Source organism: Chrysochloris asiatica, unplaced genomic scaffold (genome assembly GCF_000296735.1).
Source record: "Chrysochloris asiatica unplaced genomic scaffold, ChrAsi1.0 scaffold00144, whole genome shotgun sequence".
Lineage (NCBI taxonomy): Eukaryota > Metazoa > Chordata > Mammalia > Afrosoricida > Chrysochloridae > Chrysochloris > Chrysochloris asiatica.
The window spans coordinates 7432433-7448552 of record NW_006408662.1 but is presented as its reverse complement, the minus strand read 5'-3'; positions in this window follow the sequence as shown (position 1 = coordinate 7448552).

The window sequence follows — 16120 nt, the reverse complement described above, 5'->3', positions numbered from 1 at the left end:
TATTCACCAGAATGGAGGTGTGCAAACAGTGGGCATGCCAATGACCTGATACCAATGAAGAAAATCAGAACAAACAAACCCGACAATGTGTGTTGTCCACCTTTGCTCCCAGGTTCCCGTGGTGTTTTACTGTGGTGTGTCTGCCCTCCCCCCCTCCCCTTGGTCTTGCCATTTGGTCTCACCCAAAATGTCAGCTCCAGGCCTCCGAGCCCAGCAGAGTCAAAAGTACATGATTTCTTCCTTCAGCTTCAAATTCCAGGAGCTATAAACCTTCACACTTTTAAAATATTCCTAGCCCTGTGATTTCGAGTTTTGGAGCTCTGCCCTGGATCTGCTTTGCCTGGTATTCTGTGGTATTGCTGATGGCCAACTTCACCGCACCTCCATCCTAGCCACCAACAAGCCCCGCCTCTCCCTGTGACAAATCACTTTTAAAGAATCAAGATTGGCTTTACTTTAGAGTAAAATGTCTACCAAATCCTAAGAAGAAAACTGGTTTGCAAGGTCCCAGCCTTAGCGGTATTATGGAATTCCAGGTCTTGGCAGGTTAGTGAATTTAGGCTATGGCTAAGTTATCTAGTGTTGCTATAATAGAAATATCACAGGTGGGTGGATTTATGGATAGAAATTCAGTTTCTCATTATCATATATAGAAGGCTAAAAGTCTGAATTCAGGATACTAACTCTATTGGAAAACTTTCTCTGTCAAATGTGGGTGTTAGTGGTTGTGTGCTTACAACTGCTGCCCATGGTTTCTTCATGATATTCATAAGGCATGACCTCTAGCTTTCCCCATTTCTGCTTGCTTGCTTAATTTATCTGATCATTTATATCACACAAAATATTGACTTAAGACATATTCTGCAGTAATGGTTGTGGTGGTGGTAGTGGTGGTGTACTGTGGAGTCTGTTCTGACTCATAGTGACCCTGTACCCGGTTTCTGAGGCTGTAAATCTTTACGGGAGCAGAAAGCCTCATCTTTCTCCCGCGGAACCACTGGTAGTTTTGAACTGCTGACCCTGAGGTTAGCAGCCTGACTTGTAACCACGACACTACCAGAGCTCCTTTCCTACAATAACAGTTCTCATAAATAAAACAACAAAAACATGAATGGGATTGTAACTACAAGAACAGGGGTTAGAATTTACAAAGCATATTTTTTGGAGGACACATATCAATCCATACCATTTCACACTTTGCTCTGTCCTCCTCCCCACCCCCGCAAAGATTACTATTGTCGCAAGTGCCTTTGAGTTGGATCAGACACGTAGTGACCCTGTGCACAACAGAGCAAAACCCCGACCAGTCAGTCCTGCGCCATCCTCACAATTGTTGTTACGTTTGAACCAATTGTTGCTGCCACTGTGTCAATCCCTCCCTCCCGTTGGGGGTTTCCTCTTTTCTGTTGACTCTCCACTTTACCCAGCATGATGTCCTTCCCCAGGGATTGGTGCCTTCTGATAACATGTCTGAAGTTTGAGAGATGAAGTCTCACCATCCTCGCTTTTAAGGAGTAATCTGGCCGTACTTCCTCCAAAACAGATTTGTTTGCTCTTCTGGTGGTGCATGGTACTTTTAATCTTCTTCTCCAACACAATAATTGAAATGCATCTATTCTTCTAGTCTTCCTTATTCATTGACCAACTTTCACATGCAGATGAGGTGATTAAAAATATGGCTTGGTCCTCAGACTGACATCTTTACTCTTGAACACTTCAAAGAGGTTATATGCAGAAAAATTTCCCAGTGCAATCCATTGTTTGAGTTTTTAACTTTTGCTTCCAGGGGTATTGATGGTGGATGCAAATAAAATGAAGTCTTTGACAACTTCAGTCTTTTCTCCATGTATCATGATGTTATTTACTATTTCAGTTGTGAGAATTTTTTTTTTTCTGTACATTGAGGTGCAATTCATAGTGAAGGCTGGAGTCCTTGATATCCATCAGTGAAGGTTTAATGTCCTCTTTGCTTTCAGCAAGCAAGGTATCATCTGCATATCACAGGTTGTTAATGAGTCTTCTTCCAATCCTGCTGCCATGTTCTTCATATAATCTAACTTCTCAGATTATTTGCCAGAATACAGCATGATGGAGGAATAACACCCTGGCATCCACTTTTCCAGATTTAAAACCATTGAATGTTCCCTTGTTCTGTTCTAGCAACTGCCTTTTGGTCTATGTACAGATTAAGTACAGTTAAGTGTTCTGGAATACCCATTCTTCACAATTACTATTAGGTTCCCTAAAACTCTTGCAGCCTCTACCCACTACCTAGTTCCAAAACTCTTTCCATGTTTTAGGTATTTCTTAGAGCAGTACTCTACTCTCCAACAACAAATTCTGTCTTGATTATCTAGTTGCTATTATAATCGAAATACCACAAATAGGTGTCTTTAACAAATACATTGGGAGTCTAAGTTCATGTATCAGCTCTTGGGGAAGGCTTTCTCTGACTGCTCTTGGGAATGTTCCTTGTTTCTTTTCAACGCCTGTTCTTCAGTTTCTTTGTGACATTCATCTGTCTTTTCCTCCTGCCTGCTTGCTTGCTTGCTCATTTAATATGACCTTTTAGATATCAGAGCAGATTATTTTAAAATAACTTAAAATACAGCCTGAACTAATTTTGCCTCATGAGTATAACAAAGAACACTCATTCTCAAATAGAATTATAGCCACAGTATAAGGGTTAGGATTCACAACACATATTTTTTTTGGAGGGGGGGCACAATTCAATCTATGTAGTAAGATATTTTGGAGGCCTTAAGAATAAAGTAATGTGTCATATTTATAGAGCTTCAGATGAAATCTGGTAGAGAGGTTTTCTTTGGCTTTATTTCCTAGCACCAGGATAGCAAATAATAGACACTTTTTAAATCCTTGTGAACATTTCAGACAGAAGATAATTTTGTGGCCTTTGTAAGTACTAAGCTGACCATATGGTTCTGGATTTTCCAAAGTAATCTTGAATAGTTCTGAATAGCTCATTAACATTCTCACTATACCTATGGAAAGGAGTTCAGGTAGCATAAGGTTCCGAGTTGGGTTGCTAACCACAAGTCTAGCAAGCAGTTTGAAACTACCAGCCATTCAGGGAGAGAAAGATGAGGCTTTCTGCTCCCATGAAGATTTACAGCCTCGGCAACTCTATGTAGGATCTCTATGAGTTGGAACTGACTCCATGGCACACCACCACCGCCATCACTATGGAACAATCTATGGAACCACACTTATGGAACAATCAGGTCACACTTAATGAGAGCCTTACTTTGTAGTCAGGAATAATCTTTCTTTGAGATTATTGTGATCACCAAAGGGAGACACAACCAAGAAAAAAAATGTGAAGGAATTAGAGTTGGACCAAAAATGACTGAGAGTCTTCAGTGGACAACTATGAAAGAATAAGTTTCTGCTTGTTAAAGCTATCCACTTGTGGTATTTCTGTTATAGCAGCACTAGAGAACTAAAACAGATGCTGAACATCTTTTTATCTGTATATTTGCTATCTGCATATCTTCTTTGGTGACGTGTTTGTAAAATCTTTGCCCAATATTTAATTTGAGTTTATTTTTATTGTTGTTATAGGAGTTCTTTTTAGCTTAGGTACAAGTCTTTTATCCAATATGGGTTTTGCAAAAATATTCTCTCCCAGTCTGTCTAGGTTTTTCATTCACTTAACAGTGTCTTTCACAGAGAAGTTTTTCTTTTAAATTAGGTCCAAGCTATTGTTTTGTCCTTTTATGGACCAGGGATTTGGCATTGTATCTAGAAACTTATTGCCAAGCTCAAGGTCACCTATATGTTCTCCTATGTTACCTGCTAGAAGTTGTATAGTTCTGTGTTTAACACTTAAGTAAATGATCCCTTTTGAGCTAATTTTTTAGAAAGTTATAAATTCCGTGTTTAGATTCATTTTTTTTTTTTTGTATGCTAATGTATGGTTGTTCAGTATTATTTGCTTAAAAGATTCTCTTTTCTCCATTTAATTGCCTTTGTCTCTTTGTCAAAGATCTGTTGATTTTATGTGGTTCTATCTCTGGGCTCTTTATTCTGTTCCTTTGGTTTGTTTATTCTTTACCAAAATCATGCTGCTTTGTTCATTATAGCTTTATAGTAAGTATTGAAATCACGTAGAGTCATTTCTCAGATGTTATTCTTTTTCAATGTTGTGGTGATCATACTGGGTCTTTTGTTTTTCCATGTGAATTTTAGGATCAGTTTGTCATGATTGTGATTCTTGGATTCTATATATCATGTTTGGAAGACAGAACATTTTGATAATAATTTATTTGATTTCTTTAATCAGAGTTTTCTAGTTTTCCTCACTTAGACTTTATACATACTTTGCTCGATTTTTACCTAAATATTTTTGGTGCTAATGGTGTAGTGGTTTTCATTTCAAATCCTAATTGTTCATTGATGGTACATTGTTTTTAAGTGCTGGTGAGTCAGTTTCAACTCATAGTGATCCTGTGTAGAGTTTCCAAGGAGTGGCTGGTCGGTTTGAATCACTGACCTTGTGATTTGAAGTCTTGTGCTTATCCCACAGCACCACACCAGGACTCCATTGATGGTATATAAGAATGCAACTGTCTTTTATATATTAACCTTTTTATCTTGTAACCTTGCTATCATCACTTAATAGATTCAGGAGTTTTTTTGCTCTTTTTCTCTCAAATTTTTCTACCTAGACAATTACACCATCTGTGTACAAAAATGATTTCATTTCTCCTTTTTCAATCTATATATTTTTTATTTGATATAAAAATTTGAAGGCTAAATGTGAGTATGAACTTCTAGATGAACATACCAAAGATGATGTGTGGTTACTTTTCATTCTGTTTGAGTGAACTAGGGCATTTTCTTCTAAACATATCAAAAGAGTTGAACTCTTCTCATTTCTGAGATCCTCACTAATGTTCTGTTGACTGTTGAGTGACTTGACAATGGTGTTTTAGAAGCATCATCCGGGTTCTGGTTCATAGGAGAGATGGGCTTAGAGAACTATACTGTCATCCAGGTCTGAAGGGCAATGGTGTTGACTGAGGGGAAACATAGGTAAAAATCAGCAGTTTAAGCTCACCAGCCACTCCTCAGAAACCTTATACAGGGCCACTATGGGTTGGAACTGATTCTACGACACTTAACAACAATACATTATATATAATAAGAACATTTACAAAGTGCAACTAATATATCACCTATTTATTCATACTCTAGAGGAATTAATACATATTTATGTTAAAGTCATTATTTAGAAGAAAAATCATTTCAATGTAAAAATGTGTTATATGAATCTTAGCTTGAAAAATACAACTCTTTTCTCTGTTTTATTTATTCTGTTAGCAACATTTTAATTATAGTAAAGGAAACCCTTTTAAAAACATAATTACTCAAAGTCATTTAAACATTTCAACTGTGTTCATTCTTCTATGTTTCCATCTAATACTTAGTGTGTCGATATGCTAAATTCACATAATTCATCAAAGCTAAAATCCTAGGAGATTTACAAATATAAAGTCATTGTTACATTTAGGAGCATGCTTGAAATGCACTCAGTTAAATGTCTGGCCACAGCAAACTCAACTACTAAAGTCTGGCCAAAGTCAGGGCAGGTTACATCATTTAAAGAACCCTGTAGGAAATGAAAATGCAAGGCCTTAGCTGGGGACCTTTCTCACAGGATTTTCAATCTCTGCACCAAGACACACTCAGTACCAGGATTGGAATGGGTGAGAGGTCCTCTTTAAGTCAACACTATAGCGCTGCCTGCCCAAGGCAAAACTGAATACCACTTTGCCCTGCTATGATATGCTTACCCTTTCCTTGACTCAGGCCACCACCTGATGTCAAGAGTATGTGGTAACTGGTGGTGGACCTTTATTTGCTGATGTGACTTGGTCCCTTCTCTGATTGTAGGAGGGGGCAGGGATGGGAAGGCCAGCCAGGGTCTGAGTCACCGTAGAATAAGCAACAGGTAGCTGGGGACTCATCTTGGGGGCTGGGGAGCTGGAGGGAGGAGAGATCCCACAAGAACCGAGGATCCAGCTCCAGTGCAGGCTTCATTATCATACTGGACTTCATTTTAAAAACTTTAAAAACAAATTCAAAGATAAAATCATTACCCATTTCAAACAGTGACTACAGAGCATTAAATCCCAAACACAGGGCTCTTTTGTGTGACAGAACTAGTCACATGCGCATGAAGCCAAAGTCTTTGGTTTGCGCAAGTTATACTGTTCAAATTCCTTTCTGAAAAGAAGACATTTCAAAGCAACAGTAGGCACTTGTTTAGCCTTTAACTCCTAATGTGCAGAATACTCTTGAGAACAGAGACTTTGAAATGACCACTACTAGAATTCTTGATCTTGGCCATTGCCTTTAGAAGATTCCTACTGTTACCTGGGGGAAAAAAACAAAAACAAAAAACAAAGAAGAAAACGATTAACAATTATTTTCAAATGCAAATATAGGTAGCTTTTAAATATAGTTTGCTGTATTTTGAAATAGTTTAATCCGTTTTAATATTTAGTTTGAACCCAGATATTATATATTTTGTTCTGAATCTAAATCAGTCATGAGTGGTGTTAACTGAAGTCACAAAGTTGAAAACTGCAGATGAAATCATGATTAGATGTCTGGGTAGGATTTTCTGAATCCCTCCCTTCAAGAATAGAACTTTAATCTCATCTCTGTTTGGTCTATAGGTGTGACATGATGGGTCATATTGAGAACTTGATGCCAGAAGGTGTTTGAATTATACCAAAGACCAAAGATCCTTTTGCTGCACTGGGAAGTTATTCTAAGTGTGTCTTTAATGCAATATGTTGTTGTTATTCTAGAATCAATTTAAAAAACTTTTGTTTGGTGTTCCAACATAAGTAGACTCAGTTGTTAAAATAGCTCCCTCTCTCGCCTGTATTCTTGTTAGCTGATATTTATATCGATGACAATAGTAAAAATTCTGTCTATTTTGCAAATTAACAACATATGAAGTGCTAGAGAAGAACAACACTGACTGATGGTTAATTCATGTGTCTACTTGGCAGAGCCGTGATTCTCACTGGTTTGCCTGTTACGTAATGATATGATTTGGCAGTTTGGTAATAACGTAAAGAAGACAAAAATCCTTAGTAGTGGTTACAAATCGTGTTGCGAACCGCAAGGTCAGCAGTTGGAAACTACTAGCTGTTCCCTGGGAGAAAGATGAGATTTTCTGCTCCCGTAAATATTTACAGTCTTGGAAACCCTGTACAGGGTCACTATGAGTTGGAACTGACTCCACAGCACATAAAAACATAAGTAGCCCTGGTAGCGTAGTGGTTACGAATCGGGCTGTGAACCAGAAGGTCACCAGTTTGAAACTACCAGCTGTTTCATGGCAGAAAGATGAGGCTTTCTGCTCCCATAAAGATTTACAGCCTTGGAAACCCTGTACAGGGTCGCTATGAATCGGAACCAACTCCAAGACACACAACAACAACAACTGGACCAATAAATAATATCCTTATAAATGGAGACAAGGTTGAAGTTGTCAAAGACTTCGTGTTTTTCAGATCAGCCATCAACACATGGAAACAGCAGTCCAGTATTGCATTAGGCAAATCTTCTGCACAAGACCTCTTTAAAGTGTTCAAGAGCAAAGATGTCAGTCTGAGGACTAAGGTGCGCCTGATTCAAACCAGGGTGTGTTTAATAACCTCATATGCATGTGAAAGTTGGACAGTGAATAAGGAAGACTGTGGAAGAGTCAATGCATTTGAGTTATGCTGTTGAGGTGAATATTAAAATATCATGGATTGCCAAAATAACAAATCAATCTGTATTGGAAGAATTAGAACCAGAATGCTTCTTAGAAGCCAGAATGACCAGACTTTGTCTCTCATACTTCAGACACATTATCAGGAGGGACCAGTCCTTGGAGAAGGATATCATGTTTTGTAAAATGGAAGGTCAGAGAAAAAGAGGAAGACCCCAAATGAATTGGATTGGCAAGTGGCAACAGAAATGGACTCAAATGTAGCAACAATTGTAAGATTGACCCAGGACTGGGCAGTGTTTCTTTCTGTTGTGCATAGGGTCACCTAACACCACTACCACCAACAACAAACAGTCAGCTTCCATTTTGTACTCTTACTTGGTCATCTTCATTTTTGCATAGTACTGATTTTCACATAATGACCTGGTCTTTGGAATCTAACTATATTGGAAAGCGAACAGTGCATCTAATGCTATAGCATTTACAAATTCGTTTTACTACCATGCTTTTACTTCTTTTAAAGTTTCCATAAAATAATTGGGAGAAGAGAACTATGTTCAGAGAATAGAGGAATTTCTGATGTCTAGAAAAAGAGCGGGTGTGTCCTGGCTGCTGGCCCTAACTAAGCCCTCTAATCTGATTAGCTCTGTTCACTGTGTACCTGAATCTTGACGTTAACAGATTGGGCTATCGAATGCTTCATTTATGGTGTTTCACAATGGCCTCTTGTTTCATGTGATTCCCAAAGTACTGGAAAGCAGGGACTATACAATCTCAAGTAAATTGGGCTGTCTACGCATGGAATACTTTTAGTAGGGCTTTCTTGATAAATGAGTCAATAAAAAAAACAACAATAAAAAAGTTCAATCAAATCATTTGAATTGAACCCCTAGTTTCCTGTCTGTATTAATTTGTTTAGGGTAATTAATATAACTGCATTCTTATCATGGTTCTGCATCAATGAATTACTCGACATTTATTGAGTAATAAGAATATAGCAAAGTCTGAGACTTTCGCTGTGGGGAATTAGAGTCAGATGTATAAAAAAGAACAATGGGATGCCTTCTACCTACAAGGAGGTTATAATCTAGTTAAGGCAAGATACATACAACAGTTCAAGAATGACCATCAGTAAAGAATTGTGAAGTATAGAATCCGTTTATAAAACACAAGCTGCACAACAGGGTCAATAAAAGTAAAGGACAATCAAGATTTTTTAGAGAAATCTTGATCTGGGTCTGGAAACAGCAGCTGAATTTGAGAAGAGAGAAGGCAGCATCCCTAAAAAAGGAGAAAAGTGCACAGAATCTGGAGCTATGGTGAATGAGAAGCTTGAGATCTGTATTGAGTTAGAGTCCTGAGGTGGTGGTATATGATAAGCACTGCACTGCCAACCTTGTTGTTGTTGTTAAGTGCCATCGAGTCGGTTCCGACCCACAGCGACCCTGTACAGGGTTTCCGAGGGTGTAAATCTTTACGGGAGTAGAAAGCCTCATCTTTCTCCCGCAGAGCGGCTGGTAGTTTCGAACCGCTGATCTTAAGGTTCTCAACCCGATTCGTAACCACTACGCAGTGATTCAAACCCACCAGCCCCTCCTGGGAAATCCTAGGGGTTTCTATGAGTCTGACTTGACAGGCACTTACCAACAACAACAAACTGAGTTAGAAAGCTGTGGGCTATGCAAGGATTCACAGAAGTAATATAGTTCTCAGTACTCTTCTCTCATGCCTGTGTATCTTGCAGTCCTGGGTGCATCCCAGGAATCCTAACCCCTTGCTGTGATTTCTGAGGACTGGAAGCCTGTTTATGTCTAGCTCTCCTAACACCGCTTCTGCAATCAATATAATCGCTAAATCCCAAGGGATAGGTCCAGGTCCAGAGGAATGTTGCTTCTTTTTAGGAGGACCGTGGACCACAAGATCAGTTTGAACTACATAATCAGTGGTTCAAATTTACCATCTGCTCTTTGGAAACCCTATATAAGGTCGCTATGAGTTGGAACCGACTTGGAGGCACTTAACAACAACAGTGTATAAGGAGTCCTGGTGTGGTGCTGTAGGAAAAGCACTTGACTGCTAATCACAAGGTTGGCAATTCAAACTCACCAGCCACTCCTCAGGAACCCTATAAGTCAGAACTGACTCCATAGCACTTAATAACAAAAATAATGTATAAGGAAGAAAATCAATGAAACATTTCCTTTTAGTCTGCATCTGACCCAAGAGTTGACCTTGATTTACAATACGGTGTTGTCTCAGGAGAATTGAAAAAGGGGAAGTGGAGACTATTTGAAGTCCTTAATCTGCAGTGTATCATTTTTAATGCTAGCTTTTACTTTATAAAAAGGTTGTAGGGTGGGTGGAACTGTCTCGCTGACACTTAATTCTATCCTACCTGACCTGGGTCCTATATTTAGGACTTAGAATGAATAACCTCACTCTCTTTGCCTGGAGAACAATGGCTGTGAGAACTAGAAAGAATACATGCACTTATGGAAAATGGCTTCAGTGTTAGAGCACAGTTAGATATCACAGCTGTGAGCCCCATATAGGAGTCACTAGTCATATGCCTCTGCTTTCAGCCAAGCTCTGCTGAAAGCAGAGAATAGCAGAAAGATATTTACTTATGCTTTATTGACTATGCAAAAGCTTTCGGTTGTGTGGTTCATGACAAGCTATGGACAACATTGCGAAGTATGAGTATTCCAGAACACTTAATTGTGCTCATGAGGAATCTGTACCTAGACCAAGAGGCAGTTGTTCAAACAGAACATGGGAACACTGAATGGTTTAAAATTAAGAAAGTGTGCGACAAGGTTGTATTCTTTCACCATAATTATTGCTGAGCAAATAATCCGAGAAGCTGGGTTCTAGGAAGAAAAATGTGGCATCAGGATTGGAGGAAGATTCATTAACAACCTGCAATATGCAGATGATACAACCTTGCTTGCTGAAAGTGAAGAGGACTTAAAACATTTACTGATGAAGATCAAAGACCACAGTTTTCGTTATGGATTACATCTGAATGTAAAGAAAACAAAAACCTCACCACTGGACCAATAAACAACATTCTTATCAACGGAGAAAAAATTGAAGTTGTCAAGGACTTCATTCTCCTTGGATCAACTATCAACACTCGCAGAAGCAGCAGTCAAGAAATCAAATGACATATTGCATTAGGCAAATCTGCTCCACAAGACCTTTTAAAGTGTTAAAGAGCAAAGATTTTAGCTTGAGGACTAAGGTGCGCCTGACCCAAGCAATGGTGTTTTCAATTACCTCATATGCATGTGAAAGCTGGATAATGAATAAGGAAGACCATAGAAGAATTGATGCCTTTGAGTTATGGTGTTGGAGGAGAATATTTTAAGTGCCATGGGCTGCCAAAAGAACCAACAGATCCATTTTGGAAGAAGTACAGCCAGAGTGCTCCTTGCAGGCCATGATGGCCAAACTTCATCTCTCATACTTTGGACATACTGTCAGGAGGGACCAGTTCCTGGAGAAGGATATCATGTTTTGTAAAATGGAAGGTCAGAGAAAAAGAGGAAGACCCCCAACGAGATGGATTGGCCAAGTGGCAGCATTGATGGGCTCAAGCGTGACAACAGTAGTGAAGTTGGCCTAGGATCGGGCAGTATTTTGTTCTGCTTTGCATAAGTTTGCTATGGGTTGGTACTGACTCAATGGCACCTAACAACAACAGCAACAAGTCATGTGCCTACTTATATTTAATTATTTCAAATTATATAAAATTTAAAATCCACTTTCTTGGACACATTAACGTCACTTTAAGTGCTAAGCAGTCCCTATAGCTCCTCATTAGTGCATTGGATTATGCAGATAGAGAACGTTTCCTTTCATGCCAGAAGTTCTAGTGGACAACAGTGCCTTACAGACCAGGATGTTAACTGTCTTCTTGATAAGGAAATGGAGGCATAACCAGACTTGAGACGTCAGAGTTGAGGGCTGACTTCAGACGTGAAGGTTAGTGTTTGGATCCGTTTAGCACGAGAAGCTTTTGACAGACAAGTATTGAGACCACTGATATTCATAAGGTTTTCAGTGACTTAATATTCAGAAATAGTCCATCTCTCCTTCTTCCTAGTCTGTCTTAGTCTGCAAGTTCATCTTAAACCTGTCCACTATGGGTGACCCTGCTGGTATTTAGAATACCAGTGGCCTAGCTTCCAGGATCATAGCAACACGCATACCACCACAGTACCACAAACTGACAAATGAGTGGTGATCATAAAGATTAGAGTCTAGAGAATCCCATGAGGCATTTCTCCTGTGTCATTTTGGGTTGATAGGAGTAGGAATTGACTTGACAGTATGAAACAGCAAGCCGTAGATGGATAGAAATTGTTTCTAACGTCTATGTTTATGTGTTTGGCTTTTTTTAGTAAGGGGATAGTTACTGTCAGAGACCACAGTACATGCTGAGAAGGTTGTGCTTCTGGGTCACAAGACAAGGTGGTCAAAGGGTATGAGCGGCGTTGGGGTCAGGAGACTGTGGCCTGCACCATTTGTTACTTGGCTGCTGGACATCCTTTCTGCTAGGTTCTCTGCCTCACTATTGATTGTCTTCTGCAGTGTATTTACCCTTCCTGTTCTCCTAATATCTCTGAGTCTCCTGGTTACCTCACAGCCCCTATTTGGGCATTTGTATACACATGCATATACGTATATACACACACACAGACAGTGGGCAACCAATGCTTCATGTTGACTCCTCCTTCCTTCCTTCCTGTGCTGGCTGCTCCCTGTCAGAATGTCAGAAGTTAGGAAAATCCTTGAGTCAGCTGTATAAAAAGAGCCATAATCTTAACCTTCACAAAGGTGGTCCTTAGCTCCTTATTAGGATTTCCAAGAAACAGTGGCTGTAAGTTTTCCAAATACTGGGCTAGCTAAAACAGAGAGTGGAGTACTCCTTTCTCTGCCAGAATCTTTACAAGGACAGGTGATGCTAAGGGAATTAGACCACCCTGTTGTCAGGATATACTATTCTCATCAAGAAGATAGTTGTGACTGTCACAACTGTAAAAGTAAAAGTTTTGTAACAAAAAGAGGGGAGTAGTTAATCTTACATTTCAGGAACCAAGGACCCTAGGACCATCAAGGGAGAAAAGCATGTGAGTGGAGTGTGGGACCCAATCTGGAGGAGCAGTGACACCAAAGATGAAGGCAGAGATGAGGACATGGAGAGAGGGAGCAGCTGAGGACTCTAGACTCAGGGAAAGAGAATGGCTGTGTGCTGGTGGCCAGGAGGCAGGCTTGCAGACTGTGTCCTTGAGTTGTTTAAATGATTATATATTCCTGAGTGTTTTTGTGTACATACGCGCTCCATCCCCCCTCCCCCAAAAAAAAAGAGAAAATAGAAGCAAATGTTATTGAATGATGATGTATGGATGGGATTATAATCATTTGCAATGAAACAAAATACAATAGGATGACCGTAAAACCTATGTTCTCCCATGTAAACTAGCACTCAATTCACAATAAAAATTTAAAAGAAAAAGAAAACAGATTTAGAAGCAAAGGATTATAGTCCCTGTGGTAAGGGCTATGATCATTCATTTATTCACTCATCACTCTATCCGTCATATAGTTTTTGAACTCCTGTGATGTGCCTGGCATGTTAGAGACCAGGACTTTAATTTTCACTAAGACCTGGAATCCTCTTAAAGAAGCTTGTATGAAAGAACAAAATAGTATCTAAAGAATTATACCACAATGACATAATCTGGGTAAGTACTAGGGCTAGCCAACAATTGTTTGTAAATTTGTTGTACTATGGTGGCTTGCTTGTTGCTGGGATACTGGAAGCTATGCAACTGGTATTTGAAATGCCAGCAGGGATGCTCATGTCAACAGGTTTTGGCAGAACTTCAAGAAGAAAACAGACTAGGAAGAAAGACGTGGACTACTTCTGAATGATGAGCCACTGAGAACATTATGAATAGCATCAGAACATTGTCAGATAAAGTGCTTGGAAGCTGAGTTTCTTAGGTTGGAAGGCTGTCAAAAAAAGTCTGGGAAAGAGTGAGGTGGCACAACTCAAAATGAGGAGCAGGAACTGCAAACATCCATTAATGATTTGAACATGGAAAATGCAAATTATGAATCTTGAAAACTTGAAAGATGTAAAAAGTGAAATGGAAGAAATAGAGATCTATATCCTATGCATTAATGAGCTGAAATGAAATTATATTGGCCATTTTGAATCCAATAATCTTATGGTTTACTTTGTCAGGAGAACGAATTCAAGAGGAATGAAATCACATTCATCATCAAAAAGACTATTTCAAAATTTATCTTGAAATACAATTTTGTCTGTGATAGGATAATATTCATACAAGAGGATGTGGCATTAAAGATATCATTACTAACATCAGTTGGCTCTTGCCTGAAAATGGAATACCAGGAAGATGTTTATTTGTGCAGGAAGAATGCAGATCATTCAACTGTCTGGATCATAATAAACTGAAGATAACATTGCAAAGAATGGGTATTCCAGAATACTTCATTGTGCTCATGAGGAGTCTGTACATACGTAGTCTAAAAGATAATCATTAGAACAGAAGAAAGGAAGACTGACTGGTTTAAATCAGGAAAGTCATGTCAAGGTTGTATCTTTCACCATCCATATTCAATCTGTGCACTGAATAAATAATCTGATAAACTGCATTATATGAAGAAGAACCTGGAGGAAAACTCATTAACAACCTGCCACATGCAGATGACCCAACCTGCCTTGCAAAGAGGACTTGAAATACTACTGATGCAGATCAGAGGCTATAGCCTTCAGTATGTATTGTACCACAATGTACAAAACAAAACATTACAATTCCTCACAACTTGACCAATAAATAACATCATGATAAATGGAGAAAAGATTAAGGTATCAAAGCCTTCAATTTGCTTGGTTCCACAATCAATGCTCATATGACAGCAGCAGTCAAAAAATCAGATGATGCATTACAATAGGCATGACCTATTTAAAGTGCTCAAAAGCAAAGATAACAACTTTAAGACTTAGGTGTGCCTGACTCAAGCCATAGCATTTTCAATTGTCTTCTATTCATATGAAAGTTGAACAATGAATAAGAAAGACCGCAGAAGATTCAATTCATTTGAATTATGGTGTTGTTTGGTGAAGAATATTGAAAGCACCATGGGCTGTCAGAAATACAAATAAATTTTTCTTGGAAGAAGTTCAGCCAGAATGCTCCTTACATGCTCCTTACAAGCCAGGATAATGAGATTTCTTCTCTTTTACTTTGGACATGTCAAGAGAAGGTTATCATGCTTGGAAAAGTGGAGGGTCAGCAAAAAAGAGGAAGACCCCTCAATAAGATGGATGACATAGTGGCAGCAACAGTGGATGCAAATATGACAAGAATTGTCAGGACAGCACAGGACTGGGTAATATTTAGTTCTGTTGTGTATAGTATCACTATGAGTTGGAACTATCTGGACAGCACCTAACAACGCAACATTTACATAGTATGTTTGCTTCCACCCTGTAATTTTTAACACGTTCATGTCTCTGTGCCTATGATGTGTCTCTTATGGGCAATAGGATCATTTCTGTTGCCATTGTTGATGTTTGTCTATCTTGCCACTTTGTCTCTTGACTGGTACAATTACTCCATTTGCATTCCATGTGATTATTAATAGAAATGAATTTACTGCAGACTTTTTATTTCTTTTTGTGTGTGGTGGTAAATGTTTCTTTGTTCTTTTTTACTTTCTGAGCCAAGTTATTTTTGTATATAGATGTTCTTTTACTTATTGTTGTTTGTTGAATACTGAATATTTTGTACTCCCCTTTTTGATAAGTAGATTAATTCCTCTAGAGTATGAATAAACAGGTGATGTATTAGTTGTACTTTGTAACTGTTCTTATTATATATACATATATTGTTGTTGTTGTTGTTAAGTGCCATCTAGTCAGTTCCAACCCATAGCGACCCTGTATAGGGTTTCTGATGAGCATCTGGTGAGCTTAAACTGCAGACCTTGACCAATTTTTCCCCTCAGTTGACACCATCACCCTTCAGACCTGATTAATGGCACAGATCTCTCCACAACACAAAACTACCACTACCATATACATTTTGGTTTACAGTTCTTTTCTTTCATGACTTTGTATATGTCAAATCATTGTCTTTGTCCTTGTATCATTTCTGATGACAAGTCAGAACTTATCCTTACTGGGACCCTTTTGTTGTTGTTAGGTGCCATCGAGTCAGTGCTGATACATAGCAACCTTGTGCACAGCAGAATGAAACACTGCCCGATCCTGGGCCAACCTCACTATGGTTGCCATGCTTGAGCCCATTGATGCTGCCACTTTGC